Genomic DNA, 12,725 nt, shown 5'->3' with positions numbered 1-12,725 from the left:
GCCGATGTGGGCATTATGGCAGTGCCCTACTAGAAATATTCCTTTTTACTCCAAGAGTCTGAATTTGTGAGGTGCCAAAACAGAGGTAATACCACTCAACTCCACAATCTTGGCATGGAATAGAAATAATAATAACTATGCATGTTTGAATTTATTGGCTCAGGCCAATGGCAGAAAGCTATCCAGATTTCTTTCAGCTTCTGGTTCAGACAGCAGAGGTATCCCTCAGGGCGCAGAGACTTTCCAGGCTCAGGGTTCTGACAGGATCGCTTCCCATTGGTGTAGAAAGATTTTAGAGGGTGAGATCTCAAACACAACAATTATACATTAGGCTTCAACATTTGTACATCTATACATTTGACAGCAAAGCCATTCCACGGATTAAGCATATTTTAGAGCAGGGTTATCCAAAGTCAGTTCTAAAGGCCCTGGTCCATGCCAGAATGTTTGCATATCCACATTTAGATAAATGTAGGTATCCTCAAAGTCCACCAGCCATCCAGGACCGACTTTGGAGAACCCTGTTTTAGAGGATCAGATATTTGTGAGAAAAAAATAGCTTTGATGACACAAAACTCACAGGTTCAATCTAACAAATCAGATCGATCTTTAAAATGTCACAGAATGTACTGGCCCAATCACTTTACAGTAGAGCTGTCCTATCTTACAGGCTTCAGTTTCTGAATGAAGAGTTCTCAAGTTACACAGGTCCATCAGACTGCAAGTTATGTTTCTGATTAATATGGAAAACTCTACAGCCGACTTTATGAAATGTCGTCAGTTGTGAGACTCCTGTGAGCCACCATTCAGGGAGGTGAATTTTTGAAGGTTCTTACTTTTATACAGAAACAAAGCCTAATCTAAAAATAGATGAAAGCATTTATTGGTTTATACCTTAACAACTGTGGGATACCGTGACCTTAGTTTGGATGTTTCCATTTGTATTAGTTAAAGTGTAAAAAGGACAAAATAATATAGAGCACGCTTCTCTGACAAGTAGCTTCTGAGCTATTAATATATCTCTCCATGCTACCTGTAAATTGCTCTTCTCTGTGCAGTCCAGACTACTAAATTAGTAGATTGTGCTTTGCTGAATTAATATAGGTTTAGTAAACTTCAAAGTGGGCATTCCAATGTAAAAATTATGGATTTTCAGATCTTGTATACTGATGTCAAGAGAAAAATTGTTGAATTTCCAAAATATTTTTAACGCAGAAATTTGAGTGATAAATCATGCATCTCCGATTAGGGAGATCTATTACTAATGTTATTACGCTAATGCTTGGGCAATGCAGCTACAGCTGATAAAAGCATTACCCATGTAGAGAAATTGCAAGTTGACGAAAGCATTTTCTTACATTACAGCTTGCAACTTTGCCTCATGGCTACTAATTACATCACTAATAATATTAATAGTTCAGGATAATTACATTGAACATAAATAGCTCTTATTACGGAAAGGAAGGGAAAACCTTTTAATGCAGTGAATCATTAAAATACATTTGACCTTTACTTCTGAATGTCATGCAGAACTAACAATGTTAAAAAATCTCTTTCAAAGTCAGTAAAAGTGTCAACAGGTAACTGACAAGGAACCGTACATCCCAAAAAATAACTATAAAATAAAAATAAATGTGTATTCAATAAGAGAGAGGTAGGTTTAAGGCACTCATCCTAGAAAAATTAACAATTATTTCCCAATGGAGTCAAAATGTCCACCCTCCATAGCAGCTTGCTCCCGGACCTTTCTAAAATGGGCTGGTGCTGAGAGCACTGCATTAAGCAGGGAGGAGTGCAGGGGTCTCCGCAAGCGCCCCATCGCAGCAAATCGGGTTGTCTAGCTAGAGCAGTTGAAAGGGTTGATGCCCAAGGCTGGTCGCCCCTTGAATCCACAGCGTCAACTCGTTCCACAAGCCGGTCTAGCTTATTAGCTAGTTTGCAACACCCAGGGCTTTAGATACTTCTATCATATACTGCTTTCAACAAAAACCTAATCGAAAACGTTGCTCCGTTAGCGCCTCACCTGCTACCTGACCGCTCAGGTCCACTAACCTCCCCCATCAACACCCTGCCTTCTCCCTGCTTATCACCTCATCAGTTACTTTGTAACAGACCATCGAAGCTGTAACAAACTAACATGGTCAATTAAGGTACTGTAGTAGATGCGCCAGTATGAAGTGTTTTCGATGGAATTTGCTTATCAGGGTTATTCTATAGGCATTTTCTGAAGGACACTGTTTTTTCTTATTCTAACTTAGTTATCCATGGCCACTACTTCGAATTCAACATCTATATGAGCCCTCTCGCAGCCATCGCCCGCCAACACAACCTCAACAACATCTCCTAGGCCGACAACACCCAGCTGATCCTCTCCCTCACCAACGACCCCGCCACCGCCAAAGCCAACCTCCAGGAAGGAATGAAAGACGTCGCAGAATGGATGAAGACCAGCCGTCTGAAACTGAACTCAGACAAGACGGAAGTCCTCATCCTCGGACCATCCCCCTCCGCCTGGGACGACTCCTGGTGGCCCCCTGCCCTGGGCACCGCACCCAAGCCAACGGACCATGCACGCAACCTGGGCTTCATCCTGGACTCCTCCCTCACGATGACCAAGCAAGTGAACGCCGTCTCGTCATCCTACTTCAACACCCTGCGCATGCTCCGAAAGATCTTCCGATGGATCCCCACCGAAACCAGGAAGACGGTCACCCAGGCCCTCGTCACCAGCCGTCTGGACTACGGAAACACCCTCTACGCGAGAACCACAGCCAAACTCCAGAAAAGACTCCAGCGCATTCAGAACGCCTCAGCATGACTCATCCTGAACATCCCTCGCCACAGCCACATCTCCGCCCACCTGAAAGACATGCACTGGCTCCCCGTCAACAAAAGGATCACGTTCAGACTCCTCACCCACGCACACAAGGCTCTCCACGACACGGGCCCGAAGTACCTCAACAGCCGCCTCACATTCTACACACCCACCCGCCAGCTCCAGCCTCGCCCTCGCCTCCGTCCCACGAATTCTGAAATCCACCATCGGAGGAAGATCCTTCTCCTACCTGGCAGCCAAGACATGGAACTTCCTCCCCACTCACCTACGGCTGACCCTGGACCATCTCTCCTTCAGAAAACAACTCAAGACCTGGCTGTTCGAGCAGTAGCGACCCCCCCCTCCCCTCAGCGCCTTGAGACCCCTACGGGTGAGTAGCGCGCTATACAAATTTACTGATTGATTGATTGAATTCAACTAAGTACAACCATAATAATGTGCAGAATGTACTAGTATGTTTAAAATGCACAAAAGTAAACAAAGATTTTTTTTTAAAGAGGTAGCTTAGTAACAGTAACCTTTATCTGGCTTTAGAACTTTTCATCATTCGTAGTGTGTTAGATATGCCTTTTCTACAAGGAAGATGCCCAAAGACAAAGTGAAAATCTTGGTGGTAACAACGCATTGTATATCGAGTGAGGCACAAAAGTGCAGATATCACTCAGCTGCTGATCAAGCTTTGTATTCGTTGACACTCACAATAATGTTAGCACAAATAGCAGTAGATGTCTAGTCACTTTAACTAGGGGGCCTGCTGAAAGGTTGGCGCCCTGGGCCATTGTCCTGTTTGCCCATACCTTAAAACAACGCTGTGGTGTGACTGAGAATTGAAGAAAGGCCAAGCACTCATTCAGGATTAAATCTGTACCATTCTGGAAAGCCCTTTGTTTTTTCTCTAGTGAGAGCAATAATCATGGAAGCCTACTGCAGATGTAAGGGGGATACCTAAGGTATACTTTCTTTCGGAAGGTTACGCCCTCTCCCCCAGCAACGCGGTGACATGATTATAGACAAGGGTCAACAGCTTATCTGTCTGTACCTCTGTTGTTCGCCCCAATTAAAGGTCCTTTCAGTCGAATCACCGGTGGACTGGTAAATTATGCCCTGGTATCCTTGCTACTCCACTGACTTGTGCTGGTCATTATTATATTGCTGAAAAGGCTTCTTTAACTAAATAACAGGAAAATAAATCCCAGTGTATTGTACATTTATCGGAGGTAGGGATTTAGGTGGGATAACAAAAGTGTATGGGGGGTATCTAAAATGGGCACGTTGCTCAAACACATAAATTACATTTCTCCGATTTCTATAGCATACCATCTGACCGGCATTTTGGTGCCCCTATGAGCTTTCTGTTACTTATTCCAGATACACTGCACAACATGACATATACCTAAAACCAGCTAGGACTTTTGGCTTTATCAATGATTTTAATTATAGGACTATGAAATAAATATTACTGAGGCTTGTGGAAGAGGTAGTGTTCTTCACACTGTCTCAACCAAGCCTGTTATATTCACTCTATCTTAGACATGTACACCCTTTTTCTAGCCACATCTCCTCCATCCACATGTTTTACTTCTTTTGTTCCTCTTCAGCGCCTCTTTTCATTCTCTCCTGAATGCATTTCCTTGCTTCTCGTTTACTACCCCCAACACACAACATACCCACCGACCTGTAACACTGCATTTTCTTTTGCCTGGACAATATTTTGTCACATTTGCACCTCCATCCCACATATGCACAGAATCACAACTGCAACTAGAATAAGTGATCATTGCAGTGTGAGCTCTGCAGAGAATGATTGGATGACCATGTATTCTGAACTCCTTTTTGACTCACTAACCGGTACAGTGAGAAGCTCACTTTGCCTTCATCCTCAACTCCAGATCTCTCAATCATGGCCTGTTAAAAACACCTACAGGCAACTCAACGCAAAGTATGCGCTATCCAAGAGTAATTTATCACACAAAAAATACAGGAACACAACATACTAAAAATAACGGAAACTCTTAGGGATTCCAATATTAGGAAAAAACGAGAAACAAAAATCAGGAATTAAATAACTGATGGATTACCTTAAAGTTTTCACATTCAAATTCTAAGGGCCATATGCATGAACACATTTTCCCATAGACACAGAATGGGCAAAACCCTTTGATGCATCTGGCCCTAAATCACTTGGGGTTATTGCCTGTAATCATTGTATGAACATACAGCCTGTTAGGGACCGGTTTTAATATCCGTTTTAATTGCTACCGGATATGAGACCAGGAGGGACAGTGTGCTAATTCTAATTATAACCGATAATGAGAAATGTTAGGCCACAGCTATGTTTTTCGACAGAGATCTGCACAAACCCTAAAGTAATTACTAATAATTCAAGTACAAAATGAAATTCTTACCTTCCTTTTTCAAAGTGGGGCACTAGACTGTAAATACACATACACAGAGATTTTATAACCAGCAGGCTGCCATAAAATTAACTGAGTGCCGACTGTGCCAATTTAGTTGCAACATTGAATATCTTTTCGTTTATCACCTCGGTTATACATCAACTAGTGATATATTGTGCCCAACCTTGATTCAGGGACATTTCAATCAATACAGTTGATCAGTGGGTGAATACACCTTCTGTAGACATCTGCATTTAACTAACCAGCCGGTCACAGATTGGAGTCGGGTCGAACCTTTTATCCTATCCAATGTGTGACCAGTGTCATCTTAAGGAGTTTAGGGGCTTATGCCAAAGAAATATTTTGTGGTCCGCTGTTTGGAACAACTTTGAATTTTATTAACCATTTTTTGCTAATTCAAGTCCAATGTTGCCTAACAATATTGAGTTATACGTTAAAGGAAGGAGAGGAACGGGCGAGGATGTGGCCTAAGGGCCAGAGCGGCTGACCTCGACGCTGAGGAATCGGGTTCGAGTCTCGGCAGGAACGCACAACATCCTGTGATTCTGGGCAAATTAATGAATCTCCCCGAGCCTAACAAAAAAATTAATGCGCCCTTGTGTAAAGCAACTGTTGCTCATGTAAATTGTTCTGATACCTGAAACCTTTGAGTCAAGTTCAAGCTATATAAAACTAAGGGGGGAAAAAACATAAGATACAAAAATAAAACGGAACCCTGAGACAATGAAAAAAACAAAAAGAGATACAAATATAACAGAAATTAGCCATAGAGAAAGTTCACTTTCCCCAGAATGTGGGTTCCCTGGGCAAATGCCCACTTTGCCCATGTCTTAAAACGGCTCCGTGTGAGACCCTTTCTGTCACCTGTGAAAAGGTGATTTTTGTTATCACTGTAAAGTGTCTGTTAGGAAGTGACTGGCGGCCTATCCCTCTTATAATCTATTACAGATAGGCGAGCGGCATGGGTCCAATTTCAACAGTTCTGCTTGTGCTACCAACGCCTGCTTTAGCGATTTAGATATCCGGTAGGAGTGACAGACAAGAGAGCGCTAGGAGAAACAATGAGAAGAAAGGCAACACAGAGAGAGCGTGAGAAAAGCATCATGAAAGAAAAAGCAATGGAGAGTCAGAGGAGTTGAAGAGGGTGAGGTAGCAGAAGACAGTGAGAGAAAGTGATGAGGCAGAAAGACAAGGTTGAAGGAAACAGAAACAGCAAGAGGGGCATAAAGAAAGGTGATAGTCCACATCCTCAGGACAGGCACCTCAATAGTCAGGGTACAAACAAGATCTAAGTTTGGTTTTTTTACATGGCCATAGCTTATTTTAATAGACAGTCTCGAAAACGGAATGGGTTTTATACAAATGATTTCACCAAAATATTTCTCATTTTAATCGGGTGCAATCTTTTAAACATAAATATTATTTGCACACAAGTTCTGTCCATTTTTCCAGATTCAAAGTGACTCGGTAGCAAACGAAAAGATTTTTGGAGGGGATCCTACCCACCTCCTTTCTCTGAAATAAGCACCTTAATGTATGCAACTGCATAGGACATCTAAAAGGTGCCAATCGCTTGCCCAGCTGATTAATTTCAGACTTTCCGCCACAGGTGAGTTGGTTACGGGGCTTGCGCAGCCTAGCTCCTGCCTGGCACCTTGTATGGTATTTTCACAACAACTGCCCCTAAAATAATTTTTATTAAAACATCTATGCCCTTGTCAGGGAACTGCAATCAGATCAAAGGTCTCCATTTAAGGACGAATGTGTCGAATAGTGGTGAAGCATTCAAGAGCTGATTATTGTCTCCACCAAAAAGTTAAACGTTTGGATAAACAGCGTTACCACTTTTGGACATTCCTTGTTGCCCCACCAGGCTTTTGGGATCCTTTAGCATCACATCACCATAGATTGTCTTGATGGGATTGACCTTAAAACTGAGAGCAAAGGTCCTTTAACTCCATACCACCAGAGAGATACCACATCATTGCCGACCAGGAGGCAGATATAAATACTGCAGACTCTATGGCTTTCTCCACCTTGTTAGGGAACTGATCCAGCCTCAAACACATGATCCCTTACCAGTGATACTAAAATCCTGGCACCACTGCTCAAGTGTGCCGTTTTGGATACTGGTGTCTTTTCTCAGGCCTTTGAGTAAAGGAATGCCTGCACTGGTTCTGGTAGACTACTCTCGGGATAAAGGGAGAAAACTACGCCAGAAAAACACATTAGTGGTTTCCTGTTAAATTAGATGGAGCTGAATAGCTTATTCAAAATAGTGATATGCTCAGCGTCCCACCTCTAACATTGCAGACACAATCTTTAAGTGCAAAGAGAAGCCCTCAACAATTTCCCTTCGTTTGACCCTAGCTATGTGAAAGACCCTAATGAAGTTGAAGATTAGTAGCTTTCCCCCATGTAAATCAGAAGGTTGAGACGCACCCTCCTGGTCGTATCTACAAAAACTCTTTTGCTAGCCTAAAGAGGCAAATGTGAAACCCGATGTGTGTGACATATGAAATAACCCATTCCTGTGCTTGTATGGTTTTTATTTGCAATTCTGAATGAGTCACTCTTGAAGAGACAAGTGTCTGCCATGTTATACCCTTCACCACATCTCGACTACCTTCTCCTGAAACAAAGTATGTCATATTAGTTAGTGGAGTGGTGTGGCTCACAGGTTAGAGGCGGCAGACCTGGAAGCAGAGAACGGCCCGGGACCAGGGTTCAATTCCCAACGCGGCAGGGTCGTGGACCAGGGTCAGCGGACTCGATAATTCTCGCCTCAGTGCCTACTCTAACCAGGAATCACACTCGGCAACTCTGGGCATTAGCTTGCCTAATCTCTACAACGGCCCCCCACATTCGCTGGGGATGCCTGGTTTCACCTTGGAGATACCCAGTAGGGACCATCTCACAGGGATAGCCAGGATGGGTTCCCCAGCGGTCTACAGCGCCACGACACCTCAGGGAAGCAGTGTGCTCTACAAGACACATACATTTACATATCAATGTCAGTGCATATGGCCTCTGGGATAGTATTAAAAAAATAATGACCACAGCTTTGGCTGTGTCTATCAATTTTCTAACTTATCCATGTCTATGAGGAGCCTGACAGTGGGTGTCACTAGGCATTATCGGTACCAACACAGCATTACTTTTCAGACGAGAATTTGTTTGTCATATCTCATGTCAATTTTAGAATGGGTGAAGAAAGCAGTTGTAGCTAGCAGCCTTCTCATCGCACCAAAATATGTATCCGTCACTCTTTGAGTCTCATTGAATCGGATTACATCCCCTAGAGTGAATGCCTCAATTTTTTTGTGCTGCCTGTAGGTCTGCATACAAAAGGACAAAATTATTGCATCACATTCTCATAAGCCTTCTTCTCGTTTTTGAGGAGGTTGCTGCTCCGTGATCAATTTAGGGTAAATGGAGGTCCAAGTTTCCATAGGTCCTTTGAGAATCATGTCGATTGTATACACTGTTCTGCATTTTGTTTTTTACACTACCTTCAGTGGTTCCTCCCGAGTAAGTATCCTATTATTCCACGCAAACTTTTGGTGTCACACACGGGTTGATTTTTTACCATACCACTGAGTTTTATTCTTGACAGCTGTACTGTTTAGCTGTCATGAGAGGTATGTTTGCCACCTATAAGCCAATTCTACCATGCATATCCTTTGGCAACAATCTTGGATTTTAACAATATTCCTACATTTTTGTTTTAGGATGCCCCCTTATCATCTTGTCCTGATGAGGCCCAATTTCCAGTCACAAGTGTCGAAAAGGCAGGCACTGTATGTACAAACATGATAAGCCTAATTATGGAACAGGCTGAGGCACATCAAGTCTAAGGACTGAAGAGTCATGCCTGTTTGTGTTTTCCCGAACACACGTCTTTTTTCTCCGGATTTAAATTCATTTTTGTTTTGGGGTGGTTCTGTTTCACTTGGGACACAATGTTCTTTATAGGTGGTCTTGGTATATGTTAACCAATGTATAAATCATTACAAAATTTGTGATTCGAGTGACGGTTTCTTTTTGCAAAGTTGCTTGCATTAATTGCTCTCAGTGACTGTTGCTGATGACTAATGGTGCCAAAGAGAACCATTGCCACTCGAATACATTACTCACCACTAGAACATGCACCGATCTACAATAAATACTATTAAATAGACACTGGAAGATCGATTATTTTAGAAGCCAAAGAACATATGGGCATTGGGTGCTTTAATTGTTAATAGCTTTAAATGATAGCAGTCTATATGACCAGAATGCTATACATCGAGCTGCTAAGTGTTGTCCCCAAATTTTCATAGCTAAACTATCAGGAAAAGTTCAAAAAATGTCTGTTTTGCTGAAAAGAACTCCATACACGACTTTGTCTGAATAATGACCTAGACCCAAACCCCTTGTTTGTCACTGTACAACACTATGTTCAATTAGGAGGCAGCTGGCTGAGGCCATACGACACTGCAATTAATATCCTGCAAGAAGCAAACTCAAAATCTCATTTATTTCCTGACGTATATAGATTCCCTTGTATGCTGTTTTTTTAAAAGAGCCTCGACATGACTAGCAATATCTTATGAAGGTGGCCCTGTCCAATGAGATAACCAGTAAAGCAAAACCAAGCTGCCCTGTTAGGGCTTGCAGTCGGTATTGTGTTCCTTTTGGGGATTATTTTTTTTTGGACAAGTTTCCAAGGCCAACTAGAATTTTTACAATTTAACTACAAGTAGATTTCATGTGCCTACGCTGAATAGATCTTTATGTCTACAAATGACAGTATTCTTGTTGGACCTTCAGTTTTACCAACGGCTTAGAGGATGCCTAATAAATATCCCTGAAAAGTGAAAGGGCAAACAAATGACCCTGTGGAACCAATAAATAGAACATTATCTAGGCAGTGAACAATGTCCTTGGACTATACACCAACCTTGACATCCTCTCCAAAAAATTACTTGAGTCTTTAAATGTAAAACCCACACAATGGAAGTTCTCCGGGTGCACTGGTAAGAGTCTGAACACAGATTTGCTGTCCCATTTGTCCACTGAAACCCCTTTTTCTATCCTCCGCAAATCTGCAATAGCTTGGTCGAACAAGCACTAGCAAAGCTAATCCGTCTCACCTTTTGCCTTTGCCGATAAAGATCTAAGGCCAGATGTAGGTAAATCTAATTTACCGACTCTTAAACACCGAATCATACCGATTCGGTATTTATGAATCGGTAAATTAGAAGGAGGGAGATGTAGATAAATTATTATTTTGATTTACCGATTCTGTAACATTCGGTATTTGCCGATTCGGTATATACCGAATCAGTATTCCCCATTGATTCCTATGGGCTTTGGAGCCCATAGGAATCAAAGGGAAATACAGATTCGGTATTTGCAGAATCGGTAAATATCGAATCCAGCAAGGGTGCAGGGGGTGTCACTTTGACACCCTCTAGCACCCCAAGTGCAGGCTTGTGTGTCATGTGGCACATATATATGCCCTAAGGGCATGTCTGTGTATCACATGGCACAGGTGTGCATGCACAGATTGGCATGCACACCTGGATTCGGTATTTTACCACCCAATAGGATTGGGTGGTAAAATACCGACTCTTAAGGGCCTGTAGCACTCTGTGGAGTGCCACCTACATCTTGATTTACCGAATTCGGTAAAATTACAGATTCGGTATTTTACAGAATCAGTAAATTTACCGATTCGGTAAATTTACCGATTCTGTAAAATGAAGGGCCCTACATCTCAATATCCAATAACCGGTCGGTAACGGCCGAATTCGGTAATTGGCGACCTACATCTGGCCCCTATTGCGGCCACATGATGCCATCCATATACACATGCATGAACACTCATGGTTGCAATGTTTCGCTAAAATGACCATTTCCAAGATGGTGGATGCCCTGGAGTCAGCAATTAAAATAATTAAATAAAAAGGTGTGCAAAAAGCACGTTTTTAAAAGAAGAGCCCAGCAGCAAATAGCAGCTGCGAGGCCCCCCAATAGTATTAAAGTAATCAAAGAAAAAGGAATAAATGAGGGAGCAACAGAGGATCAGAGAGAAGCAAGAGAAACAATGCCACAGTCGGCATACAGAGAGGGGTGAATATGGCAGTTAAAACATGAAAGTTTTGAACAAAAAAAAAAAAAAGAAAAAAACACAAAGAAATTCACCAGTTATAGTTAAATAGGTGGGCTCCCTGGTACCTACCCACAGCACCCACCAATCACATGTTGGGGGCCACAAGTCGGCTCAATGGCACCCGTGCGGCCATCCTCCCTTTTGATGAGGGCCCTGTGTAAGGATGTCCCTAGGGCCTTTTTAAGTCTTGGGGAGAAGGGCAGAGTGAGTGGCTCCTCTCCCCTTATTAAATATTTTGGGCCCCGTGGATGGAGTCCCTGGAGCAGAATGCGGGGGGTCGGAGGGGTCACTCGCCCTTCCTTAACAAATTTAATTGGGCCCCAGCAGTCAAAAACGACTCGGGGAGCGCTCTCCTTTATGAATAGATTGGCCGACGAAAATGGCTCGGGGAGAGGGGGCTGCACCCCTCCCCCTTCCTAACACATTAAATTGGGCCCAGGGGATGGATTCCCCCCCAGGTAGAAAATGGCTCAAGAGGGTGAGGCATGTGCCCCCCTCCCCTTTATAGATTGGGTCCTGAAGGATGGATTCCCTGGGGCCGAAAATTGCTCAGGGAGGTGGTGGGCCGACCCCTTCCCTTAAATATACTTGGCCCTGGGAGATGGTGACCCTCAGGCCATAAACGGGCTGGGGAGGGGGTCTTACTGATCCCCCCTCCCTATATATATTTTTAAATGGCTATAGATATTTTTCCATGCATTAGTCCCACCATATTGCAGGAAAGAAAAGAAATGCAGATTTACAAATATTTAGGGTTTGGTGAGCTCCCTCTGGATACCCCCATGAGGCATAGGGGGCAGAATATCCCTACCCTGTGCCCATATATCTTTATTTTTGTAAAACTTCAGGACAGGGGACTAAGGACCCGATGTACAAACATTTGAAATACCGATTCCCTAATTGCGATAAACTTCTTACCCCCAAAAAGCAATTCCTAGTAGGTTGCAAATTGATCTACCTCATGGAGGTGTATGAGGTAGGTTGCAATATGCGACCCATTCAGAATTGCAGCCATCACAGGAATAGTGGCCTGCTAATCTCAGTAGACCACCATGTCTGTGATTGCTTTTTAGGTCGCAGCCTTAGAGACAGCGCAGCTGTCTGGTTTGCTAAAGACATCTTTGGGAGTTTCAGAAAGTTGAGCCTGAAACGCATTCTGCCCATTGCTTGCCATTGGTTTTGTCGTTTATGAATCACATTTTCAGACTTTATTTGCATTGGGCTCTCAAGGCTCACTTCGTCCTCACCATTGCCGAAGCCGTGCTCACTGTATTCTTCCACAAATTTATTTTCTGTAACCAGGCCTTTAACCCCT

At 43.0% G+C, this 12,725-nt stretch overlaps 1 protein-coding gene across 3 annotated transcripts in view; it reads right to left on the bottom strand.

Moving 5' to 3' along the window:
• LOC147730424 (queuosine 5'-phosphate N-glycosylase/hydrolase-like) overlaps positions 1–12,725 on the bottom strand; it is a 200,336-nt gene that overhangs the window by 132,118 nt on the left and 55,493 nt on the right. Inside the window, exon 1 of one of the 3 annotated variants that reach the window (XM_086955232.1) lies at positions 5,242–5,342. The exons of the other annotated variants lie outside the window; for them this stretch is intronic. The gene's annotated coding sequence lies outside the window, so the exon portion shown is untranslated. Of the gene's footprint in view, positions 1–5,241; positions 5,343–12,725 lie in introns of those variants that run through there. 3 annotated transcript variants of the gene reach the window in all.

The sequence above is a fragment of the Lissotriton vulgaris genome, chromosome 2_1 (assembly GCF_964263255.1).
Source record: "Lissotriton vulgaris chromosome 2_1, aLisVul1.2, whole genome shotgun sequence".
NCBI lineage: Eukaryota > Metazoa > Chordata > Amphibia > Caudata > Salamandridae > Lissotriton > Lissotriton vulgaris.
The sequence above is the reverse complement of the archived record's forward strand: the minus strand, read 5'-3'. Positions and strand labels throughout refer to the sequence as shown.